Source organism: Echinops telfairi, unplaced genomic scaffold, assembly GCF_000313985.2.
Source record: "Echinops telfairi isolate 266 unplaced genomic scaffold, ASM31398v2 ScPeMD7_7469;HRSCAF=8507_0, whole genome shotgun sequence".
Classification (NCBI taxonomy): Eukaryota; Metazoa; Chordata; class Mammalia; order Afrosoricida; family Tenrecidae; genus Echinops; species Echinops telfairi.
This window is the reverse complement of record NW_022111372.1, coordinates 34850426-34863447: the sequence shown is the minus strand read 5'-3', so window position 1 is coordinate 34863447 and position 13022 is coordinate 34850426. Positions and strand designations below refer to the sequence as shown.

The 13022-nt window shown below is 46.2% G+C and overlaps 1 pseudogene; it reads right to left on the bottom strand.

Moving 5' to 3' along the window:
• Positions 1-255: 255 nt before the first annotated feature.
• Positions 256-805, bottom strand: LOC101653599 (annotated as a pseudogene).
• Between the last annotated feature and the right edge of the window lie 12217 nt (positions 806-13022).

Here is a 13022-nt window from a genome sequence, read left to right as displayed (position 1 = left end):
AACTTGGTCATGGCAGATGTAATTAGGTTGAATGTGATACTTGATCATTTGATCTCCCTTTTGACTCATTTAAATCTGTTCTGTTTTATTCTATATTTTAATATCTTCTGCTATTTTTCTCTAGTGTATTTTGTAATTGTTGTCGATCTTTTTCTCTTTCTGTCTTTCTTTGAGGGGCAGGCCGACAAGGCTTGCTTTTGAGTGACTGCTCAATAGAACTGCGGAGGCCACTGTGCACAGAGAAGAGAGGGGAGTTTATTTCTTGGTCTCTTCCTCCTTGGACAGAGTCTTTTGATCTTTTCTTTCCTGGCACTTGCGTGCTTCTTTGGTCTTAGACCTGCGGGCCTCAGCCTGGTCAGACAAGCTCCTTGCGAACCTGTCTGCCTTCAGCTTGCTGATGTGTTCCCTGAGAATCCGCTGATTCTTGAACACGTTCCCCTACACATTCAGGTACATGCTGTGATACTTGTAGCCGTCAATCTTCTTCAACTGCCTGTGTCTCCTGAGCAGCGGGCGCAGAATCCTCATCGTCCTCGTCCAGGTCACCTTCTCAGACATTCGAGCATTGACAGTACCCTTTCGATGGCGTATGCCATATGCCTGCCCTTCTGGAAGGCCTGAAGTGTATTTCCTCAGAGGGCCTGAGAATGGACGGTCACAGGAACATAAAGCCATCTTGGATCAGTTTCCGGAGTTGCTGACGGGAGTTGGCATTGGCATTGGTCCCATTGGGGTCCAACCAGACGTTCTTGCCACAGGGGAGGACGCTGCAGGCGAGCCTTTTCTGAAGCCTAAATACCGTCATGGCTGCGGCCGCAGCACCGAAAGGAAAGAGTTCTCTTTCGATCTTTTTCTTTTTGTGTGTGTTCTCCAGTAGATGAAACCCAGGATAGGTAACTGGATTAATGGTTTATTGGGAGTATGGGTGGGAAGATTGGAGGGAAACGGGTAACTAATAATAATGAATACAAGGAGGAAAATGTTCTAGTACTGATTGTAATGATGCTTGAACAACTCTTCTTAATATCACTGAACTTTGGAAGTGATTCATAGGTCAATACAATTATTTGAAAAAAAGACAGAGAGGAAGAAGCTCAATGAGAGGAGTTGATATGGTGATTAGAGCAATGGGCTCAAAAAGACAGTTGTGCGGATGGCACAGGCCCAAGTGTTGTGCTCTGTTGCACGGAGGTGGCGCTGAGCCAGAATCCACCCGATGGCGCCTCACAGCACCGTCGATGCGATGAGACGTCAGCAAAGACAGGAAAAACGATCAAGAAGATTTCATGACGTTGACTTACATCCAAGATTATAGTGATAAAACCATTTTAAATGGTATTTTTCTTTGAGATATTAATACGGCTAATGCGATTTATAGCACAAACACATTTTTGTGCTTAACTTACCCTTTAAAATGTTGAGTTTGTTCCTAAGATGTATAATAAAAATACCATGTACAGTATATACAATACAATGTGCAATGCAACGTAATTCATGCTACATGCTTATACTTTTCAAAACATAGTAAATCGGTGGGTTACAAACTAGAAGAGACGTATGAACCAGTAGATTCATCGCAACACTCATTGTAAGAGCTCAATGCTGGAAATAACCTAGCTGCCCATTGGTTAAGAACAAATAAAAATAGAAGTACCTTCTATTTTTCAGAGTACCATATAGCCACTTAAAAATGGAAGGAATCAGTGAAATAAGGTTAAGCAGAAAAATCAAGTTGTAAGGGTCTGTGTTTAGCGTGGTGCCTTGTTTAGAAAACCACTCCAACCCACTGATGTGTCCATATGTGTGCATAGAAGTCAGGACAGGTGCATAGGCAGCTGTACTGGTGCTTACCTGAAAAGTAAAATGGAGAATGGGGGTGGGTGGAACTGGTCACGGCTTCAAAAAAACAGAACATAATCTGTATGGCTTGAAAGGAGCCTTGGAGGCTTTGTGGGCTATGCATTGAGCTGTTAGCCAGAAGGGCTGCTGTTCAAACTCACGAGTGGATCTCTAGGAGAAAGATGAGTCTACCTGCTTCTATAAAGATTTTAAATCTTGGGAACCCAAAGGGGTGCTCTCTATCCTGTAGGGTTGCTGTGAGTCAGAATCAATTCTATGGCAGTAAGTTTGGCATTGTTTGAATTTGTTCTGTTGAACATATATTATTTTTGTAGTTAAAGATAATAATTGATAAGCAAAGCAATATAAGCAGTCGATGGGTACTCAGTGGAGAGCAAGGATCAGCAATTTTTTTTCTGTAAAAGGTCTGATCTAGTTCCTAAAGGTTTCCTCCCTGCTCCCACTACCATGACTCGAATTCGATCTTGCAAGTCTGGCTAGACCAGGGGAGGTACACTGGTACAGATAGGAACTGAAAATACAGGGAATCCAGGACGGAAGAGCCCTATAGGACCAGTGGTGTGAGTGGCAAAACAGGGAGGGTAAAGGGAGAATGGGTAGGAAAGAGGGAACCGATTACATGGAACTCCTCCCTGGGGGACAGATAACTGAAAAGTGGGTGAAGGGAGACGTCGGACAGGGCAAGATATAACAAAATACCCATTTATAAACTATCAAGGGCTCATGAGGGAGGGGGGAGCGGGGAGGGAGGGGAAAATGAGGACCTAATGTCGGGGGTTTAAGTGGAGAGAAAATGTTTGAGAAACGATGTACAAATACGCTTTACACAATTGATGTGTGTATGGATTGCGGTAACAGTTGTATGAGCCCCTAATAAAATGTTAAAAAATAAAAATAAAATAAAATAGTGTGAAAACTTAAAAAAATAAAAAAAAGGTCTGATTGGAAATAGCTTCAGCTTTGTGGGTCAGCTCTGAGATTGTATCCGCTCAACACACAATGAATGCGTCCTACAGATAACAACTGGTTCCATCCGGCACCGGGAGGCGGTCCAGCAAAGCTTTCTCTATAAAAACAGACAGTGGGGTCTGTGCTGTGCTTTACAGACCCCTAGTGGAGATACATGGAAGCATTTGTTGGGGTTTTATGTCGGAATTCAAGAGAAAGCTGAGATGTCATCCTCTATTTCAGAGAGCCGGGGAAGCCTGGGAGCCAGTGGGGCCTTCTCCCTGCTGTGGTACTTAGCTTTTACTGGAAATAATGGCAAAATACAGATTTTAAAATTTGATTTAGTGTAAGTTCAATTTCATATGAACCGAAATAGAATGGACCAATGGCTGACAGCCTAGGGAAACTCAGCAAGAACTCCCACTCACTGCCACCAAGTTGATGCCGACTCACTGCGACCCCTACAGGACGGGGTAGAACTGCCTCTGTGAGTTGCTGAGCCTGTAACTGTTTACGGGAGTAGGAAGCCCCGTCTTTCTCCCAAGAACATAGGAATAACTTAGGTGGAAGAGCTTCTTCAAAGGAATGTTTCCCTCAGAAAGTGAGAGACAGAATCATGCTACGAGCCAGCATTCCCACTCCTAGTGTAGACCCCACAGAAAGGAAAGCAAATGCTCAAACATGCTTGTATACGCACTCTGACACCTTGTGGCACTGTCCACAACAGCCCAAAGGTGGAGACAACCGGAGTGTTGATCAACAGATGAATGAGCAAAAGCACAATGTGATCCACCCAGACAGCGGACTCCTATTCAGCCGTGAAAGGAAACGGAGTCCTCACACATGCTATGACATGGATGAAGCTTGAAAACATTCTGCTGCGTGAAAGAACTCAGCCACAAACGGACAGACCTTGTGATACCCTACTATATGGCGTCTCTGGAATGAGTCAACGCTTAAGCTAGAGCAGGGGCTGGTTGTTGTTAGATACCATCGATCGGTGCTTCCCCATCGCAACTGCATGCACAACAGAATGAAACGCTGCACGGTCCTGCACCATCCTGAAAATTGTTCCTCTGCCTGAGCCCGTGGCTGCTGCCACGGTGTCAGCCCATCCTTCCCCCTTCACTGCCCTTCTACTGTACCACGCGTGGTGATGCTCTCCAGGGTCTGGTCTCTCCCGACAAGCCATCCAAAGTACCTAAGATGACATCTTGCCATCCTTGCCTCTACGAGGCACGCTGGCCTGACATCTGCCCACACAGATGTTTGTCCTTGCAGCTGTCCATGGTGCGCGCACTGTTCTTCTCCAGCACCACAATTCAAATGCATCGTGGGCATGGCCATGGAGATTTTTGTTTAAAGAGCACCGAGTTTGTGTTTGAGGAGACCAAAATGACTGTGAATAGGTAGTGGGGATGTGTCTACAAAATGGCTAATGTGAGTGAGGTCATCGGATTGTACACTTGAAATGGTTAGAAAGTCAACCCTTTTTGCTACCTATAAAAAAGCAAGAAACCATCACCTTGTACTATTCTGGGCCATTAGGTCACTCGGTGGCACCAGCAATTTGCACTCGACTGCTCACCTAAAGGTTGCCTTCAGTTAGACATCAGTTATTGTCATCCGTTGCCACAGTGGGATAAAGACCTGGTGATGGTCCTCCACTAAGATTCCCGTTGAAGTGTGTGGTTGGGTCAAGTCCATTGGGCCTGCTGGCACTCCACGTGACAGAGTAAAACACCCCCAAAGGGTTTGCCAGTCTGCGATCTTCCCACGAGCAGGCCGCCAGGTCCACTTTCCATGGGCTCCCAAAACCTACCTTGACCATCACGCCCGCGGGGCCAGCACACCCTCTGGAGCCATTCCACTGGGTTACACATGAGGGTGCCCTGAGTCAGGGGCAACTCCTGGGGGTTGGTCTTGCTTTTCAGTCCGAGTACTGACGCTCATTCCTCGGGCAGAGGACACCGTCAGCCGTCTGGGATGCTCTCTCCAGCATCGCCTGAGGAACCTCTGTGTTGCGGTCATTTCATTTCACTGCAGAACTGCAGAGTCCTGTGGATGCGTGCTAGGGAAAGCAAGCATCTTTTTGTCTAAGAAAATTCGGTGAAATACTGAGAGCAACTGTTGAGGTCGTGGTGGGTGGGAAGGAAACATTCTAGACATTCTGTTTTCCAGCTCCATCCCCCTGCAGCATTCCCCTGCCATTCCACAGTGGCAGAAGGACAGAATTCCCTCCTAAAAGCACTTGTCTTTTCTAGGGGGCAGCTGGAGCAGCAGGAGCTGGAGATGAGCATACATTTTCCCATCATTCCCTACAGGCTGTAATCCTTACCACCATTCTATGAGTTAGGGATTAATCGCCCCCTTTTAACAACGAGGAACGCAAGACATAGAGAAAGGGAGTCACTTCCGAGACAACGCTATCTAAAGACACTGGAAACCAGCTCAGTCGGAACCCACAGCCTGTTTCCCAGTATCTTCAAGAACAAGACACCCTCGATGCATCTTCTATCACGTGTCTTAGTCTGGTGCTGCCAGAAATAAAAGACCTTAAGGGACAGGAAACCATTGTCTCCCAGTTCCAGAGAGTGCAAGTTCAAATCAGCGGCTTGGCCATGTCAATGCCTTCTGGAAGCTTCTCTCCTGGTTCCTGGTGTCTGCCCGTCACCCTTGGCATTCCTTGATGTCTCTCACCCCCCTGTGTGTCTCTCTATCTGTTTATAACTCAGAAGTAATCAGATTCAGCACCCACGTGACATGGGTATGACCTCATGAACAAAACAAAACAGTTTCCAAACAGGGTTCCATGAACAGGTACAGGGCGAAGATTTTACACACAGAATTCAAGGGCATGCAATCCAGCCCATAACATCATAGTGCAGTGAACCCAGGGATGTGAGTCTGTGATTTGTCACAATCAGGCTGAATCATCCTGGTCAATGATGTTTCCAGGTTATATCCCGATTTGGAGGACTTGAGCAGGGTTCCTGGAGTTTATGGAACAAAAAAGCTTACCTCTGTGCTGCCCTCCAGCACAGGGGCTCCCGAATCTGAGTCTGAACATCCTCATGCTACATCAGCTGTGACATTCCTGTACCAGCGCCACCCGTCAGAGGGAGCCTGCTCTACTGACTCAGGACCCACGCCTGCTGAGCCAGGAGAAAATCATAAGGGAGTTTCCACGTCCTGAGTCAGAGCCACACTTGAGGGAAGGGCAGCTAGGAAGAGAGCGAGGAAACGCTGGGAGAATGGTGAGGGAGGGAGCACCAGGTCAGGACCGGGAGGGGCTCAGGCACTGTCAGCCTTTCTCATCTGGGCGGGTGGTGACTCCTCTCTCTTGTGACAGCCACACTCTGAGAGACCAGGGACTCATCAAGGGTAGACAGCTACTTCCAAATAAGAAGGTGAAAACCACCCAGAAGTTACTCAGTCAATGGCTTCTGTAAGGAAAGCCCCTCTCTAGAACCCCCATGTCCCCCGTCTTTCCTCCGAGTACGACACAGGTCCTCCCAGAGTTCGAGTTCCTACACTGTTGACAAAGATTTCTCCTCCCGCATTACAGCTGCCTGAGTGACTGAGTTAGGAAACAGGAAAGAGAGCTATAATCAAGGCGACCAGAGCACATCTGGCGTTGTTCGCTGCCATTGACTTGGCTCCTTTGTACACCACAGTACAAATTGTTGCCTCGTGCTGCACCAGCTTCATGATTTTGGGGACGCTGCAATCCGTTCTGTGACTATTATTCCTATCCATGTCATTGTTACCATGATGCTGCTCCATCCCTCCCTTTCATCGACCCTCCACTTCCAGACTGCCAGATGGAAGAGTCCAGACTTGCTGGCACACTGGGAAAGTTACGCTTACTCACCACAACTTGTTGTGCTGCTTGTGTGCTGTTATGATGCTGGAAGCTATATCACTGGTATTTCAGATGCCAGTGACAGGTTTCAGTGGAACATCTGGACTAAGAACAGATTACGAAGAAGGAATCGGATGCCCACCTCGGAGGAAGTGGCTGCTGAAAACCTTACACGTCACACGGGCACATTGACAAATACTGAAGGTGTACTGGAAGCAGGATGTTGGTAGAGAGAGTGCTGGAGGATGGGTCTTTTGGCTTGGAAAGCACTTGAGTTGTCCCTGATGAGGGAGGGGCTGCTTTCTCAAAGGAGAGTCGACCATGGTGATGTGAATGGAGGAAAGCCTGGTGGGGTGAGGCCTTTGAGATCTTCATCTTCTGATGGAGCACCACCCAAAATGAGCAGACACAACGGCAAACAATCTACTAATAATTGTAACTTGGAATGTACAGAGTATGAACTAGGAAAATTGGAAGTTGTCAAAAATGAAATGGAACACATAAAGATGAATATACTAGATATGAGTGAGCTGCACATAAAGATGAATAGCCTAGATGTTAGTGAGCTGCAGTGGATTGGCATTGGCCATTTTGAATCAGCAACAGACATGGTTTATGATGGTAGGAATGACACCGTCAAGAGGAATGCATCACCCTCATGGTCAAAATGACCACTCAAGATCTATCTTGAAGTACAACCCTGTCTGAAATAGGATCCTAGCGACCCACCTTCCAGGAAATCCAATCAATACAACTATTATTCAAATATATGCACCAAACATGAAAGCTAGTGATGAAGAAATTGAAGAATTTGACCAGTGTCTTCAGTCTGAAATTGATCAAACATGCAAATCAAGATTCATTGATAATTATTGGCTACTGGAATGCAAATTTTGGAAACAAGAAGAAAGAACAGTAGTTGGAAAATATGGTCTTGGTGATAGAAATGAAGCTGGACATTGCATGATAGAATTTTGCAAGACCAATGACTTCTTCCTAACAAATACTTTTTTTCAACAACACAATGGTGACTATACACATGACTTCTCCAGATGGAATACAAGGAACCAAATTGATCTCTTCTTGTGGGAAAAGAAGACGGAGAAGCAGAATATCAACAGCTAAATCTTGGCCAGGGGCTGACTGTAGAATAAGCCATCGATTGCTCATATGTAAGTTCAGGTTGAAGCTGAAGAAAGTGAAAACAAGTCCACAAGCACCAAAATATGACCTTGAGTCTCCCCCATCTGAACTTCTCAAGAATATGAGTAGATTTGACAAATTGAACACGAATGACAGAAGACCTGACGAATTATGGGATGGGGTCAAGAATACCATATGCGAAGAAAGAAAAGTTCAGTTAAAAGACAAGAAAGAAAGGAGAGGCCAAAGTGGATGGCAGAAGAAAATTTCTGGAACTTTCGTTTGAACATAGAGTACCTAAAGCAAACAGAAGAAATCATGGAGTAAAAGAGCTGAGCAGAAGTTTTCAGAGTCACCCGAGAATACGAAGTACAGCATTTTAATGAAATGTGCCAACACCCAGAAGGAGAACCAAGAAGGAAGGACACACTGCGCTTGCCTTGAGCTAAACGAACTGAAGGAAAAATCAAGCCTTGAGTTCCAAGATTCGGTTGAAGGATTGTTTGGGCAGAATATTGAATGATGCAGGAAGCATCCAATGAAGATGGAAATAATACAGCGTCGATGTACCAAAAGTGACTGGTAGACATTTAGCCACTTCAAGATGTGGCAGATGAGCAAGCAGCAGCGGTGCTGAAGGCAGACGTCCAAGCCACACTGAAGGCATTCGTGAAAAACAAGGCTGCAGGAATTGATGGATACAGACTGAAATGTTTCAGCACATTGATGAAGCAGAAAAGCACACACGAATTTCTGCCAAGGTATTTGGAAGACAGCCACCTGGTCACCCAACTGGAAGCGATCCATATCGGTGAGTTTTCCAAAGAAAGGGTGACCCAACAGAGTGCAGGAATGATCAAACAATATTATTCGTATCACACGAAAGTCAACTTTGGCCAAAGATAACAGCAGTGGCTGCAGCCCCCTGAAGGAGAGCTACCTGAAGGTCAAGACCATTTCAGAAGGAGATTATTTGCGGGACATCATTGCTGATGCCAGATGGATTTTTGGCTGAAATCAGAGAATAAGCAGAACTATATCTATTTGTGTTTTATTGAGTAGGCAAAGGCATTGGATTTTGCGGATCATACCAAAATATGGATAATATTGTGAATTATGGGAGTTCCAGAACAATTCATTTCTCAAGTGCGGAACTCATACATGGATCAAGCGGCAGTCACTGGAACAGAACAAGGGAACTCTGCATGATTTAGAATCAGGGAAGTGAGTGTCAAGGTTGTATCCTTTCACTGAACTTATTCAATCTGTATACTGAGCAAATGGTCTGAGAAGCTGGGCTATGGGAAGAAGTATGTGGCATCCGGATTGGAGGAAGGCTCACGTGTGCTATGCAAATGACACAACCCTTACTGAAAGTGAGGAGGACTTAAAGCAGTTGATGAAGATCAGACTGTAGCCTTCCAAATGTCTCACAACTCAATGTAAAGAAAACCCCAATCCTTACAGTGTGGCCTATAGACAGTATCATGGCAAATGTAGAAACGATTGAAGTTGTCAAGGATTTCATTTTGCTTGGACCCACAGTACACACACACACACACACACACACTGGCAGCAGCAGTTGTGAAATCATGTTGCACCGAGCAAGTCTGCTGCACAAGACTTCCTTCAAGTGTTGACAAGCAAGCAGGTGACTTTGAGAACTAAGATGGGCCTGACCCAAGCCATGATACTTTCAATCGCCTACTATGCATGTGAAAGTTAGATATTGAATAATGAAGGTTGAAAAAACTTGGCTCATTTGAATGAGATGCTGTTGGAGAATATTGAAAGTACCATGGACTGCCAGAAGAACAAGCAAGTTGCTCTTGCAAGAACAACTGTCAGAATGCTCCTCAGAATCTAGAACGAGGGAACTTTGTCTCGCAGACTTCAGACTTGCTATCCGAACATCGTGTTTGATAGAGGGGCAGCAAAAAATGAGGAAGTTCCTCCACAAAACGGATCAACACAGGGCTGCAACAGGGGTGCATGTATAAGAACAATTGTGAGTGTGGCGCGGGACCAGGTAGGGCTCTGATCGATTGCACATCGGGTCACTATGAGTCGGAGCCGGCCTGATGACTCCTAACCACAGTCAGAGCACTAGCAGACCAAGACACAGGGTCACACCTGGGCTCACCTCTCCCCACCAATCACTGGCTCTTGTTACAGAATGAGAATAATTGCCTTGCCTGATGCTATAAAGCTAAGAGTTCCTGTAGGTGCTACATTTGACACCTAGTAGTTTCTGCATAAAGAGACGCCGGACAGGGCAAGATATGACAAAATAATAATTATACATTATCAAGGGCTCATGAGGGAGGGGGGAGCGGGGAAGGAGGGGAAAAATGAGGACCAAATGCCAGGGGGCTTAAGTGGAGAGCAAATGTTTTGAGAATGAGGGCAATGAATGTACAAATGTGCTCTACACAATTGATGTATGTATGGATTGTGATAAGAGTTGTGTGAGCCCCTAATAAAATGATTAAAAAAAAAAAAAAGATTCCTAAGGAGTTGTTACATTGGGCAACACTTTCAGGGTTCTGTTCTTAGACGCTTTTAATTTACGTCCTAAGGAATTTGGGAGTGGTGCAGTAAACACAGGCATGGAAATAACTGCTTACCATAAAATCTCCCTTGAGCTTAATGTTTCTTTATTGATTTCTGACAAACGTATACGTAATCAGTGGAGTAAATACCTACTGAGAGTCCTCGGTAGGACAAGGGGCTAGTGCCCTCACTCGCTAAGCAAAAGGTTGGGGGTGCCTTCGAAGCAAGGCCTGGTGATCTACTTCTGAAAGATCAGCCAGTGAAACTCCTGTGGAGCACAGGCCGCCACCACCCACCTGACACAACTTGATGGCAGCCTAAAAAATGCCCCCGATACCAAGCTTCTCCCTCCAGGCCGAGTTAACTCCTGCAGACTTTATGAAGAGGAAGGGAAGGACGAAAAGACAACTGCTCTAAAGCAGCGATGAGAGCTAATGGACGGGGAAACTACAGCTTTGGAAATGAAGCAACTAGAATGCAATTAAAGAGACAATTGACACATTGTGAAAATGTAGCTAATGTCACTGAGCCATCTGTATAGAAATGGAACCTAATTGCTGCGCTAAAGCACGTGCCGTGCGCGCGCACACACACGCACGCACACGTGAAGGGAAGGAGGCCGGTATTGACACAGGGAAGGAGTGGTTAACTTCAATGTTCCGTCCTTGAAAGCTGACAGTCCAAGATCCCTACAGACTTCCCCTGGGCACCTTCCTCTTAAGTTAAGGTGACCAGACGTGCCGCTTTGGGCGGGACAGTCCCGATTTTTAACAATTTGTCCCGCGTCCTGCGGCGTTTTAAAAAAGTCCTGATTTTTGGAAAGAATGCACGACAAGCTAAGGTATACGGTTTTCGGCTGCCATGTGGCTCTTTTGCCAGGATATGAGTTGTATCAATGGTGTCCTGCTTTTGTCCTGCTTTACCAATGTTAAAATCTGGTCACCTTATCTTAAGTTCATGCCAGTCTAGCATGTTACAGACATGAAGGGCTGCAGAAATAAGTATTACAGTACTTGCTCACTCATCAAATGGTGATGAGAGTTTTTATGTTTCCCTTCACATCCCCTTAATGTTCTGCAGAAACGAGATGAGGATTCTTCCTTGGCGGGAGAGAAGCAGGTCTCTGTACTCGCTGGGGCCTCTTCTGTCCCCAATAATGGATGGATGTGCCCTGTGGTTTGGGGGATATTGACCAGGGGAGTGTCACCACCAAAGCCAAAACACAAAATCACTTGCCACCGAGTGGACTCTACCTCCTGGAGACCCCATGTGTGTCTTGGTAGAATGATGCTCCATGGGGTTTTCAATGCTGACCTTTTGGAAGTAGATTGTCAGCCCTTTTTTTTGCAACACTTCTGGGTGGACTTGAACTGCCAACCTCTCTGTTAGCTGAGAGAATTGAACAATTGCATTCCTAGAGTCTCCCAGGACAGCCACAGCTGGGACTGGGATGATGGGCTCTAGCTCTCTGAACTCTTGAAAATGGAAGTCCCCAGTGTTCTTCTCCCTGCCCTTCTCTGACCTGTCCAGCATACAGGTAGTCAGGAACTTCTCTGGGATTGTCCAGGTAGGTCAGAGAGAGCTGGAAATGGCTGGGCTTTCAGTCTCCCAAGTATACAACGGCATTGGACTTGGGCATAACCTATGACTTGGGAGCTTCTCCACAGAGGGAGCTGCATGCTCCATTCACAGAAAAGGTGGACAACTAGCTAAAGCATCTTTCCGTTGACCCAGCGCTGTCCTGAGGGGAATAAGCTTGAGAATGTGAGCATGGAAGCGGGAGTGGGACTGGGTAGGTCCCAAGACCTTCACTAAAGAGACAAAGGGATGAGACCAGACACCTGACAATGGTCCCGAGGGTTTTCTGTGTATGGGTGGTCCTTTTGGTCAGAAATGACACTCACTCACTCACTCACTCACTCACTCACTCACCATTTCCTGATCCATCAGTCCTGTGCTTCCTTCTCCTGAACAGTTGGACTTCTCCTTCCGGCACTTTTCCTTAAGTCACTGCTGAAATGTACCCTTGCTGGAGACCCCTTCTCTGCCCACCTGATCCAGACTACGGCTCCTAACTAGCCTCTTGACGTATCAGTCTCTTAGGGCTGCCATCAGAAATGCTCGCAAACGGAGTGGTTTCTTCTCAGAGCTGACCTGTATGATCTCACAGTTTGGAAGACTAGAAATCCAAACCAGAGTGTTGCCTGTGTTGGTCTCTTCTGAGGCTCTGAGGGATGATCTGTTTCTTACCTTGTTCCTGGTTTCTGGTAGCCCTGGGCATTCCTTGGTTTCCCCGGGATTCCTTGGATTCCAGCTGCATCTTCTGATAAGCTTCTTCCTCTGTGGGTCTATCTCTGGCTCTTCTCGTCTTTGTTTATGGACACCAGCCAGGCGGTGTCACCCTAACACTATGACCTCATGTTCACTGATACCGTCTTCGAAGATCCTTTTTTCCCAGATACAGTCCTTTCACAGGTGCAGAGGTGAAAACTTCAACACATTCTGCCACATACCCATCGCCTTACCCAACTGTTTTCCTTCTTAGCACTTAGCACTTCCTGAGGCTTATTCCACCTCTCTGTGCTCACTGTCTGTCTGTCCCAGGAGAAGATCCAGCCAATAAGGGCAGGATCCTGTCATGTGTATTCACCGC